Source organism: Taudactylus pleione, unplaced genomic scaffold, assembly GCF_031769625.1.
Source record: "Taudactylus pleione unplaced genomic scaffold, aTauple2 ptg000406l, whole genome shotgun sequence".
NCBI classification, from domain to species: Eukaryota; Metazoa; Chordata; class Amphibia; order Anura; family Myobatrachidae; genus Taudactylus; species Taudactylus pleione.
The window spans coordinates 4220459-4235880 of NW_028284808.1; positions in this window are offsets into that span (position 1 = coordinate 4220459).

Genomic DNA, 15422 nt, shown 5'->3' on the forward strand with positions numbered 1-15422 from the left:
TGGGTGACCTCGAAAACCCAGAATTCTATATTTCCAGTTTGAGCTGTGAAGCCCAGTAAACCCAGAGTTCCAAACTTCTATTGCAGGTACAGAATATGCCGGTTTTGTTTTCCTCTCCATTTGATGGAGCTGATCCCATCAGAATGTGGGCAATTCAGGTGAGAGTCCACCCCTCTCACCACACATCCCCCCCTTTTGCTTTTTCAAGCTTGGGAAAAAGCACTTTCCTTTTCATTATAGCTGAGACCAATCAGCCTTCCGAACCACCTTTCCTGGCATGTCTTCTACATACCCCTTGGACATGGTCCATTCTGGCAAAGGAGCGACCATCCTTCTTTTCTTGCGGACACCATGTTCTACTTTTTTCTGCTGCCCAGAAGACAAAGTATTTCTCAAAGTACCAGTGTGACATCCGACTGGTCAAGCAAGAATTACAGGGAATGGACTTTCTTCTTGCTGAATAGCTTGTCACCATGCCTTTAGGAATTCGATATGGACACTATTAAGGCAGTGCACCATGGCAGGGAAGAAAACACATCCTGATTATTGCAAATTACGGCTTTTGGTTCTTTTTGCTGTTCTGCTGACAAGTTGTCAAGGTTCCAGCACAACCATGGCAACATCTGTATTGGTTATAAAATCTCTGCCAATATTTTTGTTTGTCTGTAATCAGGCAAAGTGTTGCAGATTTCTTTCCTCAGACAATAATTGTGCAAAGTTACGCTCTCCAAAGAGGATTGGAAATGCTTTTCCACTCTTCTCCCTTTTCCAAGTTAGGTCCTTCAAGAATTTACATTGGCATTGTCTCTGTGTTTCCTTTACAAGCTCAAAAAAACCTGGGAAATTGTGTCCCAATATGTTATGATACGGGAGAGTTGGACCAACAGAGACAACCACCTCATAAGTATGTCCCTTTAAGGTGAGGCTCACTTTGCACCTGGGAGAAGATTTCTGTGGATCCATGAATCAGAGTCCTTCAACTAACCCTGGCCCCTTTTCCACTGGCCTGGGCAGGACAGCCTCTGAGATCATGGTTAGCTTACTCCCTGAATCTATAATAGCTGGGAGATCTCAGCCATTCAGTAACACAGTTTCCCACATTAACAGTGGTCTTAAATCCAGGGGACCATCAAGCAAAAATTGGGGTATATAGCACCCATACTAGCAACCCAACACTCCATAGACTTTCTAGGACAGTCCTGCCTTACATGACCTGGCTCTTCACAATCATAGCAAATGACCCTGGTGTCCCCCGTGGTGTTTCCTTGAATAGGAGTGACAGTCGGGGTCATAGGCCAATGTGGTGCCATCTTAATGGGTCTCCCATTCTCTGGTTTCTTTTCTGGTATTTTTGTCATGTTTCCTGTGGTTTCTTACTGCTCCAATACTATAATTAATTCCACTAAATTCTGAGGATCAGCGCATATGACCCAACACTCCATATGCTGCCCTAGGGTTCTTATACATATGTCAACAACCATTGTCTCTACAATCTGAGTGGCAGTGCAGTCTTCTGGCTGGAGCCAACTCTCTCCCTGTCTGGTGAGTTCTGCAACCTGCTTCCGAATAGGGACCCGGGGTAGTAGGGTCCATTCATGGAAGCACTGCACTTTCCCAAAAGGAGTGAGACCTGACCTAGCTATAATGGCACTTTTGACTAGGTCGTTTTTCTCAGCATCAGCAGAAGACAAATCAGCATAGGCATTCTGAGCATCACCAGTGAGATAAGGGACAAGTCGATCTGTCAAAGTATCTGCTGGTCACTCTAAGCACTGTGCCACCCTTTCAAATATCAGCAAAAATGCCTCTGGGTCATCTGGAGCAGACATTTTCTTTAGATACCCTGTAGTAGCTGTTGTGCCAATTGATTGGGTCACTAATTGTAACTTTTGCTCCTCTGTATTTTGATGGAAGGCTAGCAAATTTAATATGAAAAACTTTCACCATTTTTACAATGGAAGATGTATACACAAGCCTAGGTGCTTTTAGATAACAAGTGAGTGTACTCAAATACATACTGTATATCTCTTTCTTTCAGCAAGCAACTGATCAACAATGAAAAATAAACCACTGTTTTTTTTTTCTTTAGCAATGCATCGGTTAAACAGAACACAGGAAAAAAAAACAGTTTTTTTCTCTGCAGTAATTAAACCTCAGTTTGTGTGCTCTGCTCCTTCCAATCAACAGTTGAACTTAACTTAATTAAACAGCATGAACACTAGCTGCTGAACATATTAATTAGCATTTTGATATTTCTTAAGCATCTTAATAAAAAAAATTAAAGTAACTTTTCTTTTTACACACACAAAACAGCTGTTCCAACAGTGCACAGAAAGTTAAACAATGTCCATAGTAAAATTGCTGCTTTTTCTGGTTTGCCAAACATGTACTCACTTATATTAAACATTTTACTTGGTCAGATCCTTTGCTACGCCATAGGCATCTAGCGATTGTGCTGTGACACAGCAGTGCAGATTCCCTGTATGGGCCAGCAAATGTGACATGGTGTATAGAAATGAGGATTCAGACAGGCAGGTATTCGGTAAAGCAGTGACTTCTAATGGCAGCAGACACTGCACTTTAGCATACGGTACATGAGCTTAAGCCTGAACATACACAGGCATATAACACAAATAAAGTAATTGTCCCAGCACTTCTTGTAATTAGCAGTCAGCAGTTGCTTCCAGCCACAATTGGCCATGCTCTTATAGAACAGCCCTTGGTCCCTGGCACTACAAAACTAAGGCCTACTACCTGGCCACTAGACAGCATCAGGGCAAGAAGCAACAGCTGTATGACAGTTTTAAACCCCTCCTGTGCTGTTGATTTCCTACTGTTCCAGGGAGACCTGGAATAGTTAGATTTCTATATTTCCAGTTTGACCTGTGCAGCCCAGAAAACCCAGAGTGCCAAACTTCTACAGTATTGCAGGTGCAGATTGTGCTGGTCTTCTTTTCCTCTCCCTTGGAGGGAGCTGATCCCACCAGAATGTGGGCAATTCAGAGTGAGTCCACCCCTCTCACCAAAATGTATACAATATATATGAAATAGAAAAAGTGAAAACAAGCACCTTATAGTGTAGTATGGTTAACAGAATTCTGGAACAGTGCTTAATAATAGAATGTGTACCGTATTAATCTAGCTTAATAGGCATTTGATGTTGTGTCTTTTCCTGGATCCACACCCACGATACAGTATGTGGCTTTCTATTATTATTATATTATTAAGCAGTGTGTCAACCATACTACACTATAAGGTGCTTGCTCTCACCTTTTCTATGTCATACATTGGAGGATCTTGCAACAATGGTCCAGTTAGAGAACATAGGCCCTCATTCAGAGCCGGACGCTATTTGCGGTCGTTCGTTTAAAAACAAGGGGTGGCTATTCAAATGATCCGTACGCACATTGCAGTCTGTTCACACCTCTAAGTCTGAACGAACGAGCAAAACATACGCTCGTTTATTTGTTAAAAACGCCCCCTGGCCGCACGCATCCTACGTCATGTCCGCTATTTATTAGATTAATCGAGTACATCGACCAGCGTATGATCTGCTCGCTATTCTTGTGGTTGGTGTTTGCTACCACAAATTTGCGTGCAGTTCTGGCTATAAAATAACCCAGTGACGTGGTCAATGACGCTGCTGTTTTAAATATACACACCCATAAAACGCCCGTTTTGACCTTTAAGCACGCCTGCGTTCGGATCTCCACTCCCCATTTTCAAGCACCTTCCCCTGTTACCACCCACATACGCCTCATTCTGTCACTCAAAATAGCAGGCACTCGCTATATAGCGTACAAAGGATTTTCGGCCGCACTGACTGGTTCGCGCATGCGTACTAAAAAGCGTACGCATGCGCAGATGTGCAAACATCGCTCGGAACGAGCGTACTGCCGCTAACGAGCGGCTCTGAATGAGGGCCATAGAGCATCCACAGTGAGATTGGGATTATAGTTGAACAGGCTGATCTATCTAAAGCTGCATACACACTAGACAATTTGTATGAATGATATGGATGATAATGATATTGTTCAATGATATATCATTCATATCGTTCAGTGTGTATGCAATGAACGACCAATGATGCACGTTCCTGTGGGTCATTAACAATGTCTTTTGTCTACCATACATGAAGGCCAATCTGACAATATCATCATGAATTGCCTGTTCAGAGATGTGGCAGGATGACTTCACTGACTGATATCTTTAAAGATATCTTTCAGTGTGTACACCCAATATTGTTTTATTGTTTGTCCTGTACTACAGAAAGATCAGGGGAAATCTTTCATGTAGCTAAGCCATGTAAATGAGACCTGTAGCTCAGTATTTTTCACTGACTTTACATCAGTTTCACACTAAAATTCAGTAACAGTACAAAGTACCCACTAGTAGATTTGCATGCTACTGTAAAGCAGTTGACAAGAACACTAAGCTGTAAATAGGAAAGAGACCGGGTGCCAATATGGTTGCACAGCACCATGTATCTCGTAACCTTACATTATGCAAATTTACACTGCCACAATTGGAAGAAAATTACAAATCTAAGCAGGTGAGTATTAAGAGAGGAGGGAGCCCATATGCAGTATATGTCCAAGGGCCCCTTCTCTCTACCAGGTGGTCAGCAGTGCACTGAGCTGCACCTTTTATAGTTATGCCACTGAATCTCATGCCATATAGAAAAAAATGCTAGGTGTATAATAGCACATTTGTAAAAGTGAGGAGAGAGAGAAAGAGAAGATATTGTGTGAGAGAGAAAGAGTGTGTGGGCAAACAGAGAAAGAGGAGTAAAGAAAAGAGAGTGCGGAAGGAGGGAGGAGAGAGGAGAAAGAGTAAGGAGACAGAGATAAAGTTAATTAGCCCCTTGCATCATCAGTATGATGGGTGTTTTGACGGGATGCAGTCAGGAAGCCGACAGTCAAAATGCCGACTGCCGGCTTCCCGACTGTCTAATCCCGGCAGGGGTCTAATGACAGGTGTTGATATCCCAATGCCTGTCATTTTACTTACGTTGGGATCCCAACGCCCGGCATACCGATCAAAGATAAGCCGGGAGCCGGGCGCAGACAGTTGTGGGAGGGGGAGGGTTAGGGGCTCCCAGGGAGGTCTTAGGGTCATGCACCCCCCAGGAGGGATAGGGTTAGGCATCCCCCCTAGGAGATTTAGGTTTAGGCTGTGGGGAAGGGGCGTTAGGTTTAGGTACTTAGAGAGGGGTAAGAGTTAGACACTAGGGAAGGAGGTTAGGGTTTGGCACCCCTAAATGAGAGTTAGGGTTAGGGGGGTTAGGTTATTTAGTACTTATTTTTACAGCTGTCAGGATGTTCACTGGTGCCGGTCTTTCAGCTTCAGGATTTGAACCACCGGACATAGGTCCAGCGGTATTTCATACCTATCCCGTTTTGACTTAGGGCCGTATGAAATAGTAATTGATAATAACACCGGCGACAAGATCGAATGATTATCATCTTATAATTGGCCGATTATCAACCAATTGTATCATACCTGTGATAATTTAGCGCACTTTTATAGTGAGAAACAGGAGAAAAGTTTTCTCCATCTCAGACCTGGAGAAAAAAATGCTAAATCCCTATTTTAACCTAAAAATGTGGGGATTTCTTTAGAAATCTTTGGACACCACCCCTAATGATAAATTACCACAACAAAAAATGAAAAACGACAGTGCAAATTTTTGGCACAAAAATTAAAAATAATTGAAAATGGGTGTAAAGTATTGGGTCTGGTTTTTCGGGGAGCCGTATGGAGGTGACAAGTATTTTAAACATCGCACATGGCCACAGCAGGCATTTTTTAATGGTTTTCAAAAAACAAGTTCTGAGATGGAGCAAACTTTTCTCCTGTTTCTCACTATCAAAGTGCGATGAGTTATCCCGGGTGCAATAAATTCGGCCAATCTTATCGCCTGCGATATTATCGCCTCTAATTGAATACTGCCCATTTTAGAAAACAATGGATTGGACATGCACTAGTTTGTAACAACTCAAAAATAGTTGAGGAAATGCAGAAACAACTGCTGTTTTATTTAACCACTTGCCTGGCAAGTTCGTATCAGATACGACCATACCAGACTGGGCTTTACCTGACATGGTCGTATCTGATACGACCAGTCAGAAATGAACACTAGACGGCTGTGGGAAGCTAATCTTCCCATAGCCGCCTACATCAGACCCTCTGCAAGCATAGCTGCCCCTCCAGTGTGTCTCAATCACTGCTGGCCACAGTGGTCAGGCATCCAGCGGTACCCCCCCCTGCATGGCTACAGGCTTCAGTGTATCCCGATCACTGTGGCCAGCAGTGATCGGGCAGGCTTTGTTACCTTCCTGACTGACAGCCAATGCCACTTTAACTTCTTCCAGCAAAGCTGGGTCCCCTTCCCCCGATGCTGCAGTGTCCCTGGGCCGACCCTACCTCTTACATATCTGCAGTGGCTCCCCATGCTGGAACACCCTCCATCCCCTTCCCCTGGTGCTGCAGTGTCCCTGGGCTGGCCTACTCTTCTACAATGCTGCTCTCCCTGAGCCAGTCCACTCTCCACCCCCTCCTACCTGCGCAGCAGTGGCTGCTACAGTATACTCACCTTTTCCTCCCATCCTGAAAGCAGTTGCTGGGTGTTCATTTCCTCCCAGCCGGAAGCTGCTGCTGACGTGTGCCCTCCTTCTCCAGACTCCCTGTGCTGGCGCACCCTCCATCCCCTTCTCCCAGCGCTCCAAGGACCCTGGGCTTGCCCACTCTTCTACAGCTGCTGTCCACAAGCTAGCCCACACTCCACCCCCTCCTCCTGGTGCGGCTGCAGTGGCTGCTGCAGTGTACTCACCTCCTCCTCCCACCGGCAGCTGCTGGGTGTCCGTCAGCAGCTGCTGCTCTGTGTGCCTTTCCTCCTGGCATGGCAGCTGCTGCTCATGTGTGCCGGTGCCCTCCTTCTCCTTCCAGCCTGGTGGCTGCTGCCGATGTGTGCCCGTGCTCTCCTTCTCTGTCTGGTTCAGCGGCTGCAGCTTTGTATCCAGGGACCGCCCCCGCCCCTTCTCCTCGGCGCAGCTGTTAGTGAGTGTGTCCCCCTTGTAACAATGATATGGTAGTGTGTTTGTGTGTGTATATATACAGTATATATATTTATAAATATGCATAAATTTATATATATATATATAAATATATGTGTATGTACTGTATATATATATATATATATATATATAAACATATATATATATTTATAAGTCTATGTATATACTGTATATGTATATAGATTGCATGTACAGCCCACAACCAATGTTAAAGAAACATCGGCAGCTGCGGCCTCAAACAATCAATTGTTTCTATTGATGTCTGAACTCATCGGCCACCGATGGTACAGCTGTCAATGGTCATCACTATAGTATATATATATATATATAAATTGTGTTTAAAAACAATTGCATTGGAATTCTTTTAAAAAGATGTTCTTGACCTAATTCAATCACAAAAAAATGACAATTTTGGAGCATTTTATTGGAAAAAAATTGTCAGTTAAGTGGTTAATTACATTTACTTAAGTATACATACAGCTTGGTCATCAGTGTCAGAATGGCGTGCAGGGGAGCCAAGCTATTCCCAAGGGGGTGCCACTGACACTAAGACTCTCCCTCTGCAGTGGAGGGGTGAGGTATGCAATGCTACCACTGCCTGCAAAGGGAGCCCCTTAGCATAACAAGAAATTGTTGCATGGGGCAACCCACAGTGGGTAAATAATCTGCTTTTTTTAACCCCTGGGAGTCCCAGCACTTGGACATGGAGACTTGGGAGTGGGGGTGTTACCTCAAGGAGCGGCAGAGTGTTCAGTTGTCATAGGATTGGACTGATGCATACTGACTGCCTCTGTGACTGCTCCTGTGGGCTGCCCATAGCCCCAAGTAGGATGTCACAGGTAAGTCAGGCTCAGTGAGTGACATCAGCTTGGAAGATGTCATAGTTGAATCCAGCCTCTACTTGACTCAAAGACCTTCTTTCCTTCCTTCTCCCCCCTTCCTTCTCCCCCTTCCTTCTCCCCCTTCCTTCTCCCTCCCTCTCTCTCTCCCCTTTCTTCCCCCCCTCTCTCTCCCCTCCCTCTCTCTCTCTCCCCTTTCTTTTTCTCTCTCTCTCTCTCTCTCTCCCTCTCCCCTTTCTCTCCCCCTTTCCCCTTTCTCTCTCTCCCCTTTCCCCTTTCTCTCTCTCTTTCCCCTTTCTCTCTCTCCCCTTTCCCCTTTCTCTCTCTCTTTCCCCTTTCCCCATTCTCTCTCTCTTCCCATCTGCCTAGTTTGATTATTGGATTTTTTTCTGGATACTATTTTCTTTTTAATAAACTTATTTATGCATTTAGGTTTGTTGTATTTGCCATGGAAGATTTAAACCACATGCGTGCATTGAAGTGGTGGTCCAATATGAACACACATCGGGCCTTATTAAGACCTGGTTGCAAGCGCTGAGTGCTCGCAACAGGGTCAATGTTTGCCCACTGGGCATGCGCATGTCGCAGCCGGCTCTGATGTGCACATGCGCGAGACCAGGCTAGCAACGGGCACTCCATCACTACGGGTCTCGCACCATAGGGGGTGAGCTGTCAATGGTGATTGACAGCTCACCCCAATTGGGAGGTGGGTAGGGGGTTGGCCGGCCAAACGGAGATGTTCCTGATGGAACACTTGCCGTTTGGGGGTGGCCTCACTGACATCAACAATGATGTCAGTGGGGAGCTTCCTGCTCAATCAGAGCAGGAAGCTCCCTGGGGCTTGTTAGTGCCGAGGCCTAACCTTAGGGTCTCATCGCAAGCCCTGATGGTTGCGATAGTCTTGACCATTGTGACCATCACCCTGGTCGGTCACTAATCTGTGGGTGGTAACCCACTACTTAGCTAGCAACCAGAAGGCCGCACTAAAAAAAAGAAGCGGCCGTCCTCATTCTGAGAGAGCGATCGCTTCTTGCGACCACCTCTGAATGAGGGCCATCATCTTTAGTGCCAACTGGCCAGTTTACAGTATATGGATGATAACTGCATATCCGCAAAGCCATTATGTTTATTGCCCCTTGCTGGTTAAGGGAGTGGTTCTAGACTTCACATCCTAACAGTAGTGAAAGGTGCTACCATGCTGAGATTTTTAAGTAATATGCACAGGAAAAAAGCCCCCTGAGCTGTTTTGGCTGGTCCTCATTAGAACATCACAACTTAGTACACATAATCACTTTTTATATCACTCTTTACATTTATTTTATATTCATGTTTTTTTAACACATTATTTACTTTAGTAACTAGTTTGCCACTCATTAGCTACCTTCACACATCTTCACTGTCACCCTTTTTTCATGTGATGCCTTGGGGAGGTCTTTGGCTGGGGTGCCGTGTGCCCAGATGTGAACTCCAAAGTATTAGGGACCTACTCGATGAGGTGACCTTGACATTTGTGGGCAGGCTCATATTATAGGCTAACAATATGCTAATTACCTCTGTTATTTTACATAATTACAATGTACATTTAATTTGGAACAGTAATGATCGTATAGTGCATTTGCACTTTCTTTTTCTGTTCATATTACTTTAAAATCTCAGCATGATAGCACCTTTCATTACTATTAAGGTGTAGAGTCTAGAGCCACTCCCCAAACTCTATGTTATGTGTATCCATACACATACTTGAAGTCTGAGATTACTTGAGTCTAGATTGACACCCCTCCCCCAACTCCACCTATATGTTTTTTAAGCAGGGGAGTAATATCTTACTCCACTAGGTAACAGGCATAAACTAAAGTAAGTCCTAGCTATATTTATATAGTCTCAGTTTATTTGGGGTGAGCGTTTGGGCGTGGGGCCCCCTGAGCTGTTCTGGCTGGGCCTCTTCAGGGCATCAACACTTAATACACATAGTCACTTTTTATATCACTCTTTACATTTGTTTATTGTACAAGTAACTGTGCAGGGAACTTAGACACAGGTTACTGAACTTTATACACTGAAGATTCAGTCACAAAATACAAGTGGCTGTGCAGGGAACTCAAACTCTGGTTGGTGAACTTGATACACAGGAGATTCATTTACAGCATACAAGTAAAGGCCTCCATATATCAGAGATGGATCACCGCATCGCCGCGATCCAGATATTCCTGGTCGGCAGATTGCCGATATCCAACATGTTGAATTTCACAGATTTGCCAGTCATGATTAATAAATTATTAAGATTGGTGAAATTTAGCATGTAGAATTTCACTGATCCTGTGATAGATCACAGAACATTGATGTGCACTGGATGGCATTCCCAACCAGCAGATCACTGTATCCGATCCAATCGCAGGATCGTGGCAATCCATCACAGATGTATGGGGGCCTTAAGTTGTACAGGGAACTTAGGGGCAGCTAGTGAACTTGATATACTAAAGATTCAGGGTCTCATTCAGACCCTGTCATTAGATGCAAGCAGTTACTCTGATTGAGGGTGGATGCTTGCATTTTGAAGTGCAGCCTCCTGGTCGCTAGCTTAGCTGTGGGTTACCACCCACAGCTTAGCGACTGACCAGGGCGATGGTCACAATGGTCAAGACCATTGCGACCATCGGGGCTTGCGACGAGACCCAAAGGTTGGGTATCGGCACTCACAAGCCCCAGGGAGCTTCCTGCTCTAATTGAGCAGGAAGCTCTCCACTGACATCATTGCTGATGTCAGTTGGGCCACCCCCAAATGGCATGCATTCTCTCAGGAATGCCTCCGTTTGGCTGGCCACCCCCCCAGCCCGCCTTCCAAGTGGGGCCAGCTGTCAATCAACATCGACAGCTCGCCCCCTTTGGTGCGAGACCTGGAGCAATGGAGTGGCCATCGCTAGCCGGGTCTCGCACATGCGCACGTTGGAGCCGGCTCTGATGTGCGCATGCCCAGTGGGCAAACATCGACCTGGTTGCGAGCACTCAGCGCTTGCGACTGGATCTGAATAAGGCCCTCAGTCCCAGCATACAAATAACTGTGCAGGGAAATCAGGTGCAGGTAGTGAACTTGATACGCTGAAAATTCAGTCATAGAATTCAGTAGCTGCACAGAGAACTCAGACGTAGGGAAAGTTACTAAAACTAGTGCTTGGGAACAGTACAGGAGGAGAAACAGGAAACTTGGTAAATGAGCCAGAGCTGGGTAAACACAGAAGGATAACTGAAGCATAACTTGAAGTAAAATAAATGTAAGACACTAGGAATGCAGATAAGAATATGCTCAGAAAGGCACTAGTATTAAAGATTAGGATGCAGGCTAGCTGTGGGATATGCTAAGAAAGTAGCCTAGAGCCTGGAACAAATACTGGCATTGTAGTCACAAGGAAACCGAAGTTGAACAGCAACTTTCTGTTCCTGGAGTTAGGCTAAATACTTTTAGGTAGCTGGTCATTGGATCAGATTTCCTGCTGAGTTACTGCAGGACTACCATTGAGAGAGACTAGTCAGATGATATGGACCAACATGGCTGTGCCCATGCCCACCACAATGGAACAAGGATGCATGCATGGAAGCCGTAGCAGATCCATGGGAGAATACTCAGCCATCACTTACCTCCACTCCCAGCAATTGAACACCTAAGCTCAAGGACACTGGTGCAGAGGTGAGTAGCAGCCAATCCCAGACTTCATCCTGACAGTAACCCCCTCTTGCAGGGTGGACTCCAGCCACCTAGGAAGTGCACCAGAGAAACTTCACAAACTAGACCAGAAAATCTTGAATAAACTTCTAAAACTGGAAGCCAAAATACCTTGAAAAATTTAAAATATTTCAAGACATGGTTTGAGGAACTGTAGATCTACCAATCTTAAGTTGATATCTTGTACTAAAGGATGTATTTTTCTTCCGAACAGTCATAGTTTTCATAGATAGCTCCTGGATGAATACATGACTTGGAAGGATAGGCTCAAACAACAGAGGATCCTCTGGGACTTTGCCTTTTATAGGATCGAATTCTGACTCCAAGTCTGTATCCAATGGAAGAATGGAATAATTTATATAATTAGAAATCCTGGAGGACTTTGGAGATGAACAGAGGGAAGCATAACCAACTCTGATAGTTTCAGAAAGTTGGTTCTTAATATTCTTTCAAGACATCTTATATTGAACTGATTGATCCTGTACCATAAATCTTGAGAAGGGAGTAAAGTGGTGTATCTGAGTTTACTGTCTGAGGGTAGTGAAGTCAAACTAGATCTTTTGTCAGAAAAGGTATCCGAAGACGGAAACATAGTAGCAAATTCTTTAACCAGAGCTGAACTGAAGGAAATCACATCTTGTAGGATTGGATCTTTGGACTGAATGAGTGGGTTAGCTCACTCCAAAGCATTTCCTCTAACATTCAAGATAAGAAACTTGTAATACCAGAAGACAGACCGGCTCTCATTAGGGCTTCTTATTGCTTAAGTAATGCAGTGTACTGACACACTTCTCCATTGAAAATTATGGACACCAAAGCATCAGATTAGTCCTATGTTACTGAAATATTTTCAGAGACAGAGACAAAACCACTTAGATATTCCTTAGACCGATGATTGGATGATTCAACAAAACTTAATTGATGTTCTTTACTCAAGTCAACAGAAGAATCAGAATGAGATTCAGGAGAATTGGAGTTAGCATTAGTTGTAGAAGCCCTAGGAAAACTATGTGAAGCAAAATTGGAATCGGAGACACCAGGAACTGTTGGGACTAGAGAGGGCAAATTTGAAGAACACCAAAAAGGAGGGATCCAGGGACAATACAGAATTAGTATTAGACAAGTTGTTATCCACTGGGATGGAATGCTCAGAAGACGACTTCCTGTAGAATGAGGTATTTATTATTTCAAACAAGACATCTTCATTTATAATCTTGGTCCTTTGCTTTCGTCTGTTTGGACTCTCCACCATCACGGCCCATGATGAGGTAATTGATCTTACTGCTAATATTCTTAAAAACTTTGCCTCCATAGCCCTCCATAGCTTTCTATTAATGTCTTAGCTTTGTTATTGATTATGAACTCTTAAGCTCCCTTAAACACAAATATTAGACCTTCCAAGCAATTATCTGCTCCCGAGAGAATTTGCTTTATACGAGAAACTTTAAGAGTGAACTTCTGAGAAATTGAAGGGCTTTCAATAGTAAAATCCCCACCAGGAACAGGCAGACTACTTGAAGCTTTCTCCTGAAGCATAATTCTTGGAACCCTCTCCTGGGGTACAAACTCCAATCCCCCTCTTGGGGTGAAAAACTTGAGACCCCCTTCTTGGATGAGAAACTAGAAACCCCCTCCTAGGGTACGAAACTTAAAACCCCTTCTTGTGGTGAAACACTTGAGACCTTCTCCTGGGGCTCAAAACTTGAAACCCCTTCTTGGGGTGAAAAACTAGATACACCCTCCTGGGGTATGAAACTTGAAACTCCTTCTTGGGGTACGAGACTTGAAACCCTCTCTTGTAGTGCAAGACTTGACACCCCCTCTTGGGGTGAAAAACTTGAGACCCTTCATGGGTTACAAAATTTGAAACTCCCTACTGGGGTGCAAAACTTGAAACTCCCTCTCGGGGTACAAGACTTGAAATGCCCCCTTCTGGATTATGAGACTTTAAACCCTTTCTTTGGGTATAAGACCTGAATCCCCCTCCAGGGTTATGAGACTTGAAACCCCCATCTGGGGAACAAGACTTTAACTGGGAGGAACTAAATCCAATTGCTCTAAAGGCCCCTCTTCAACCTGAGCCATACTGGTAATTAGTTCAGAGCCACTGTCAAGAAGAGAATGTCCAGGTTTTGTAAATGCCTTCATGACATTGTCAGAGTTGGAACTAGAAGAAACCTTACCCAGATTGTGACCAGCACAGACATAATGACGTGTTGCACTGACTTTAGACAATTAAAATATATTCTCTACCATTTCCCAAGATGAGAGTGGAAGCATCTGGTCACAGGACCCCAATCATAAATGCAAACCTTGTCCTGTAGGGACAACATCACCTCCTTGCTCAAAGCAGAAGAAAGTGAAGTTGCAGAAGGTAGCGGGCTGGAACTGAGAGTGTGGACCTTGGTAGTCTTGCATAAATTACCCTTTCTGGGTTGACAAAGGTCCTTAATAAAGTGATCTGCCTTTCCCCAATATAAGCAGAGAAAAAGATTCCAGCATTGCTGTCGTTCTGCCTCATTAAGCTTTGGGCATGAGAAGCTACAATGTTTCACTTTATATTGCGTGAAAGTAGACTCAGTCAAAAAAGAGGCGGTACTAGGAAACTTTTAGAAAAATTTGAAACAATTTAGGGAGAAGATCTTGAAGTTGTTTTAGAAGCTGGTAGAAACTAGTAAACTGTATAGTAGGTACAGTTTTTAGAGGACTAATAAGCAAGAGGACTACTGGAAAGTTGAGTTGTACAATCAGAAAGAGATTCTGTTTTCAAAATTACTTGGGAGGAAGGGGCACAGAGGCATTTACAGATGGAACTTGAAATGAGGCTGGAAACAAAGTGGCAACCACAGAATGAATGAATTCTAATTTAGAAAAAAAATTCTTGTAACTGTAGAGCAATAAGTTGCTGGGCTGACTCTTGAGCAGCCACACAAAGTAGTAGATTTTGAAAACCCGCGTCACCCTGGAATCTGTCAGCTTGCATGTTTTGGCTGTCAACCTGTCATGATCTGAAGCTTGGAATTCCTCTAAGGAGGACAAAGATCCAGAGGATTAGGATGGCTAGGAGGCAGCAAGGGAATTGAGGTAGTATCCTCTATAAATGTCAGTACCAGGTGTTGGCTAGACCTAACCAGAGGCGTGGAGTCTATCCCACACAGTGGTTTTCACCACTGACCCCTCCTGTTGGGATATGGGTTTTGCTGCACAGAGTTAGCAGGTCATGGCCTTCTGGTTAGGTACCTGGGAGTGATGAGGACACTAGGAAATGGCACTGCAAGAATGAGTGGAAATGATGCCCTGGAATGAACTATGAGATGTTGCTATATATACCAAGAAGTGACATAGGAGTACAGGCACAGACTAATTGGGAGTGATGATGAATAATGGAAGGTCAGGTACTGGATACTTTGGGTAACTCAGAGGATCTGGATGCAGGGTAGTGTAAAGACACTCTATAGATCCAGTCACGGAATGGAGATGCTGTGCAGGTAGCTCTGACACAGATTAGTGCATATGTACTCTGTAGATCCAGAAACAGAATATGAGTAACTATGCAGGGAACTTTGATACAGGTTAGTGAACTTTATACACTGAAGATTCAGTCATGGGACACAAGTGGCTGTGCAGGGAACTCAGACACTGGTTTGTAAACTTGATACACAGGAGATTTAGTCACAGCATACAAGTATCTTGTGCAGGGAGCTCAGGTGCAGCTAGTGAACTTGATATACTGAAGAATTAGTCACAGCATACAAGTGACTATGCAGGGAACTCAGGTGCAGGTATTTT